The sequence below is a fragment of the Ictidomys tridecemlineatus genome, chromosome 6 (assembly GCF_052094955.1).
Source record: "Ictidomys tridecemlineatus isolate mIctTri1 chromosome 6, mIctTri1.hap1, whole genome shotgun sequence".
NCBI lineage: Eukaryota > Metazoa > Chordata > Mammalia > Rodentia > Sciuridae > Ictidomys > Ictidomys tridecemlineatus.
This window is the reverse complement of record NC_135482.1, coordinates 194264052-194270705: the sequence shown is the minus strand read 5'-3', so window position 1 is coordinate 194270705 and position 6654 is coordinate 194264052. Positions and strand designations below refer to the sequence as shown.

The window sequence follows — 6654 nt, the reverse complement described above, 5'->3', positions numbered from 1 at the left end:
GTGAAGTTCCCTGTGTTCAAGATGTCGGGTGATGGCAGTGGAAACAGTACAACCTTTAAGAGGAGCTGCAGTCCTACCCAATCTCCCCAGAGAAAACCTTTAATGAACCAAGTGGTTTACTATCTTCCAGCTAAGAAATGAGAACTGATAAATAGGGACAGATTGAAATCAAGAATTCTACACTCACATAGTAGGTTAAGTCTTTGTTCTTCTTTGTGGGTCCTTTCTTATCTTCTTTGCTCTTTCTTTTACATATTTCCACAGATTCTGAAGTTTTATTCTATATTTCTTCCCTCATCTATTGGTTGTTTATGAATAAGCTGTTTAATTTTCAAATGCATAGTTTCCAAAGCTTCTCTTGTTTTTGATCTTCAGTCCTATTGCATTATGGTTGGAAAAGATTCTCAATGTGATTTCAATTTTTTAAAATTTGAGACTTCTCTTGTGGTCTAGCATGTATATGATGTATCCTGGATAATGTTCCATGTACTATTGAGAAGAACGCACATTCTCCAGCTGTTGGATGGGGTGTTCTTTGGAGGCCTGCTGCGTTCATTTGGTCTCTGATACAGTTTAACTCTGCTGTTTATTTGCTGATTTGGGACTCTTTCTTTTAGATTGCATTTTTCCATTCGTTCCTCCTTTGAAGTCCATATGTTGTTGAGCCTGAAGGATGAGGGTCTCTTCCTGCGTTGGGTAGGACTTTTGAGATTATAGAAAAGATTCTCTAGCTGAACTGGCAATACATTATGATTTATGTTGGGTGTCCTCAGAGAGACATGGACATGTGGCATTTTCCTAATAAATACGGTCATATTATGGCAGAATATTTAAAATTTGCATAAGTTTTTTTTTGTATTAAAACAAGCCTTTAAGGTAATTTTATATGTTCAGTATGGTGCATTTGGCCCTGACTCTGAATGTTGGACATGGAGAGTTGAAGGGCAGGCTTACAGATGTTGCCCCTTCTTAACAAACAGCCCACATTTGTCTGTGATGAGCTGTTTAACTAACTTTGTTGGCAACTGGGGTCATGGTCATTGCCAAGACAAAAATATCCATCCTAGTCACCATCATTATGACCAAAAATTTGGTATGGGTGATATTTAATAAAATTTGAGGCACAAAACAAATAACAGATTTCTTAAGTGACATCATATGATATTTAATTTAAATATTTCTTTACAACTTCAGTGCCAGATGATTTATCTTTATTATAGAAAGTACTATTTATTCAAATATTTCCTTAAAAAGACCTATGAAGGTGTACATAAAAGTATGTTTGTTCATGTATAAGTTTTGGTGATTATCTTTTTCTAAGAAAATGATTTCTTTCTCCTTTATAGCAAATTGTGTTATAGCATGCTAATGGGGATTTTAGAGTCTGTAACAATTTACGGTTTATATGATAGATATGTGATTGTATTTTTTTTTAATGAAGTAATGCTTCTCTTGGATTTTTTTTTTTAATGAAACTGGTGAAAATGGAATCTTAGGAGACTTCATTTCACAAGCAGATGCCTGAAGTGCATTCCATCAATGTTTACCCTTGCCTAAGGAACAGGAAGTTCTCAAAAGGTTAAGGATTTGTTTAGGCTGGTCTAATTGGTCTATTGGCTTAACTACAAGAGCTTTGGAGAAACACATGTGGAACATCCCACTGACAACTATTTTATATATTTTTATTTTAATGTTTCTTAGTCAAGTAAATGGAGGCGGTAATGAGTGCATTTGACTTTGAGCTCTCTTGGCTAAGCAGGCACCAGTAAGACTGGTGCAATCCTCTAGGAACACTGTGCATGTGGAAGACAGCACCTCCCACCCCTGAAGGCACCCCTATTGGCTTTTCTCACTCTGCCATCACATTGTTGCCACCTGCCACCCCAACCCCGTCCTTTCGCTGGTCTGCTTTTCTGATTAGTTGGGTATTTTCTAAAGCACCATTTCCATAACATGCCTTCCCCTAAAACCTGCCTGTGTTCCCATCTCTCCCATTTCAAGTCCTCAAACTCTGCCTGGGTTTTCAGTATGTGAAGAGTTTGCCATCTTCATATATTTCTTAATTATGTTCATGTTGGTACCTCCGGTTCAACACAATATTTAAATTTTCTTTTTTTTTTTACTCCGGTTTGTACTCTAAGCCTCACTTTTAAACTCTTTTGAATACATGTTTGAAGACTGGCAGGTTTCGGGCCTGCCTTAGTCAACGTGAGACCTGTGAACTTACATGGAATGGCATACTGGAATCACGGATTTCTTGTAACTGACCAATGAACTAAAAGCATGACTTCAAAGGAAGCCGTCAGTTACGACTGCTAATGAGTATAAGGCTGAGCCTAGACGGCAGACTTGCCAAACGTGCTCACCTGATTACAGGTGTGGTCTTTAGCATCCTGTGTGTTTACTGGAGAATGAAGAATGCCCCGCTGGGAACACTGGCTTAGATATTTGACCTCTGAAAGGGTTTATAGTGTTTTTCAATTATCAGTATTTGTGGTGAGCACTATAGGATGGTGAGATTAAAACACAGAAATGCTCTTAGAGTTTTTTAAACAAAGACTTAAAAATGACATATAATTCTCCTAGTATTTATGTGATTTCCTTATATTTTATTCCAAAGAAATATTATTAAAATAATAAAATAAACATAAGGGCTTATTCAGATCAGTAGAAATGTTAACTTAAATCAACTATTTTTGTCTATATGATGTATGGTTTATAGCATGCTTTTTTATGTACTAAATTCTTTCAAAAAATTGAAGTGCACTAGAAGGAAACAAATTAGAGTTAGGATTTCCATCTCCATAGCTCTGTTACTCAAGAACACTTACAGTATGTTGGGAAGGATATTATTTTGGTATATAAAATGATCACATTCATAACCAAGATGGACATATTTTTGGTCCCTAAGCAACAATACAAGGCAATACTTATTCAGGAGCCTGAAAAAGATTTTGAAGACCCAACAGCACTCAGCCATGGTATCCAAGAATGCACATGCTCACGACCTGTCAGTCCCCACCAGGCGAGGTGTGCAGGTGAACACTGAATGATTTGACATGTTTCTGAATTGAGCTCTGTTGGTGTTAATAGTTCAATTGATATTTTTAGTTCGTTTTGATCAATGCACACCTACTCCATGACTCCTTCACTAGTCCGATAATATTTTAACACAAGTAAATTTTAGTTTACTATTCTTAGATTATAGTTTTTCAAATACGTGTGCTCGAGGGTATATCATATGGTGTACTTTGGTAAAATTGGAAATATTTATGACCAGAAAAGAAAGAATAGCTACTAAAATCACATCCCCTCTTGGTATTACAGAAACTTGACAAGAACAAAGCTTTTCAGTTTGTTGCGGCTGTGTCTCAGCAGCTAGAGAAGACCTGAGGTACACCAGGGCAGGTGCTTAATAGGCATCTGTCAAAGGAAAACAAAGAACATGATAAAACAGGAAGGGCCTGATTGGCCTGTTCTTAGCCCTGGTATTGGATTATCCCCTACACGGAGACCTTATGAAGCACATGGGAATATGAAGCAAAAGAGTATGTTTCAGGCTCAAATATTTGAAAAAAAAATGGTGAAAAAAATTTTAAAAGGTGCATTTTGATTGTACACAGCAGGGAGGTTCATTGTGACAGCCACACATGCATATAACATAATTTAATCGATATCGTTCAGTACCGCCCTTTTTCCTCTCCTTCTCCCTTCCCCTATTCCCTTTCTCAACTCTAGTGTTCTCCCTTCTATTTTCATGAAGTTCCTTTTTGCATATTTCTATCTAGCTTCCACTAAGGAGGGAACATACATCCTTAACGCTCTGTGTCTACCTTATTTCGTTCAGCATGATGATGTAAAGTTCTGTGCATTTTCTTGAAAACCACATAATTTCATTCTTCTTTATGGCTGCATATGGGTGCATATTCAAAGACACCAGATTTGAATTTCGGTAATTTTATGACTGTGAGTCACAAATTTAAAATTCTTTGTTTATGTCCCAGTTTTCTCTTCTATAAAATCAAGGTAGGACATACATTTGAGGATGTTCAATTTATGAAATGAATAACATGTACAAATTGCCTAGGAGACCACCTGGCATAAAATGGACACCCAATAAGTCCTGCCATCGTTCCTGTATTTGCCGAAGTGCCGCGGGTAGGTCATGCTGTCACATCCAGGTCTCTCTCCTTGCTCTTATCTGGATATCACCAGACGGGTCCTCTCTGCTTTGATATGTTTCATGATAACTCTGGAAAGTATTCTAACTAAGACACCAAGAATAAATAGCAGATTAAAATGTCCAGGGAAACTAGCTACTTACTGTTAAGGGGATTCTTGAAGAGTCTCACCACAATAGAATGATATAATGACAAACTTTTAAAATAGAGTGTCAAGACCATTAAAAAGAGTTTTGACCTGGAACATGACCTTCTGAGCAGCAATGCTATTTTCTATTGCCCTCTGTGCTGCATGTGGACCTGTGACTGGAATGAATATTCTCAAACTTGCTGGACATTTTTTTCTCACTTGATGATAAACTCAAAGCACGTAAGTATCTGAGAAAGTAGGTAGGAGGGTCCTGGATCAGGACTGGCAGGTTTCTTTCTGTCTGGATGCTCAGCTCTGCAGGGAGAAAGGGAAAGCAAGAAGCAATGCCGGCTGTCACACCAGTTTGGAATGTTCTAGCTGTGACCAAGCAAGACAGGTACATCCTAGCAAGTGGGAGGGGCCTTTCCACTGGATCTACTCTCTTTTCTTTTTCTTTTTTTTTTATCAATTCATTCTGTTATATTTTCTTTAATTAAGTACAAAGACCTCTACTCTCTAAGCATATCACCTAGAAACCATTTATTTCACCTACTGCTCTGTTTGGCAGCCAGTCTCTTGTCTCTCTCTTCAGCAATGATGAATCGGATTCCTTTTCCTTGGGGAAGAGAAATCCATGGTTTGTTGCCTTTGCCAATAGCAAAAATGTTGGAGAGCTGGGTGGCAAAACTGTTGCCATTGGCATCTTTCACATGAACCACGTCAAAAGAGCCAGAATGTCTCTCTCTTTCTCTTGGTAATCACACCAATTCTTCCCAAGTTAGCACCATACACAGGTTACCAGTGTCAAACTTGATGAAATCAGTAATCTTGCCAGTCTCCAAATCAGTCTGAATGGTATCATTCACTTTGATTAGGGGATCAGGGTATTGAATGGTTCGACCATCATGCGTCACCAGATGAGGGATTCCTTTTGTGCCCACAAAGAGCTTTCTCACTTTGCACAACTTGTACTTGGCCTCCTCAGGTGTAATGCGATGAACAGCAAAACGACCCTTGGTGTCATAGATCAGATGGAAATTCTCTCTAGTCTTATCAATGCTGACGACATCCATAAAACCGGCGGGGTAGATGATATTGGTTCGGACTTTGCCATCAATCTTGATGAAGCGCTGCATGCAAATCTTTTTTACTTCATCTCCCGTCAGGGCAAACTTAAGTCTGTTCCTTACAAAAATGATGAGAGGAAGACATTCTCTTAGCTTGTGGGGACCAGTGGATGGACGAGGAGCAAACACTCGAGTCAATTTATTCAGCATCCAGTGCTTTGGAGCTCCTCCCCGCCTCAGATGCTTCTTGGGACCACGAGCCATGGCTGCTCTAGGAATGGAAAGAGCTACTCTCTTTTCATGAAGCAGTAGAAGTTCCCTGGAGTAGGTCAAGGATGCCTAATAGAGTTTAGAAAAGATATGTGACAATCACAACGAAGAGATTAAAAACTGCCTCTCAAAGGCAACAACGACATTGATTTTATGGAGGGCTCCCACACAGAGATTTTAAATCACAGCTAATGATGACCCTTTTTCGTGAGACACATGTGAATAATAATGATAAAATTAGAATAATAAGACCATCCAATTTGCAGAATTATCCTAAGTATCAAGTCACCTTATAAATTAAATGGCAGTGACCACAGAGACTCCATCCCAGTCCTTCTCAACCTTAACAGCATCATAGCACTCAGTCCCAAGTTGCTATTAAAAAAGGGATTTTTGTCCAGGATCTTAACTTGCTGCTTGCAGTGAGAGGAGGCTCTTGCTGGTGTCTTGACACCTCCGTGAATCTGTTCCTGGAGAATGTGACATCTCTGGAGGGAAGACAAGAGGAAGTTATGTTCATGGTGTGAAAATGAACAACAGCTCACAAAGGTCTCCAACTATCCGCTGCCAAGCAGTAATTGAATGTGCATGGCCGACCTGGGTTGTGTGGGATGCTTCAGAAGGCCCCGAGGACAGGAAGAAGAACAAGGCGAGCAGCACTTTCCTGCACAAGAACACATAAGTTTTGGGACATAATCAGCTGTGAGAAACTGTTATAAGAGCTATAAAATGGGAATGTATAGAATGGTTTTTTGAGAGCACTCAGGGAAAGACATTTGTGCCCAGGAAGAAGGGAGGGTCAGGAGACGCTTCAAAGCTCCACAGAGAATGAGAAAGTGTTTTTTACAAAGACCAAGAAACAATGAGCTCACAAAGGTTTAGACTGGGCCATCTTTCCAGCCCTGTGAATCCCCTCCAGAGACCCATTCCCTGGGCAGAGGACATTCACTGAGATACCAGGATGCCATCAAAAGCCTCCTGAGGATGCCTGCAGGAAAGGTCAGAA

General features: G+C 39.3%; 1 pseudogene; it reads right to left on the bottom strand.

Moving 5' to 3' along the window:
• Positions 1-4786: 4786 nt before the first annotated feature.
• Positions 4787-5648, bottom strand: LOC101956897 (small ribosomal subunit protein eS4, X isoform-like; annotated as a pseudogene).
• Positions 5649-6654: the final 1006 nt, after the last annotated feature.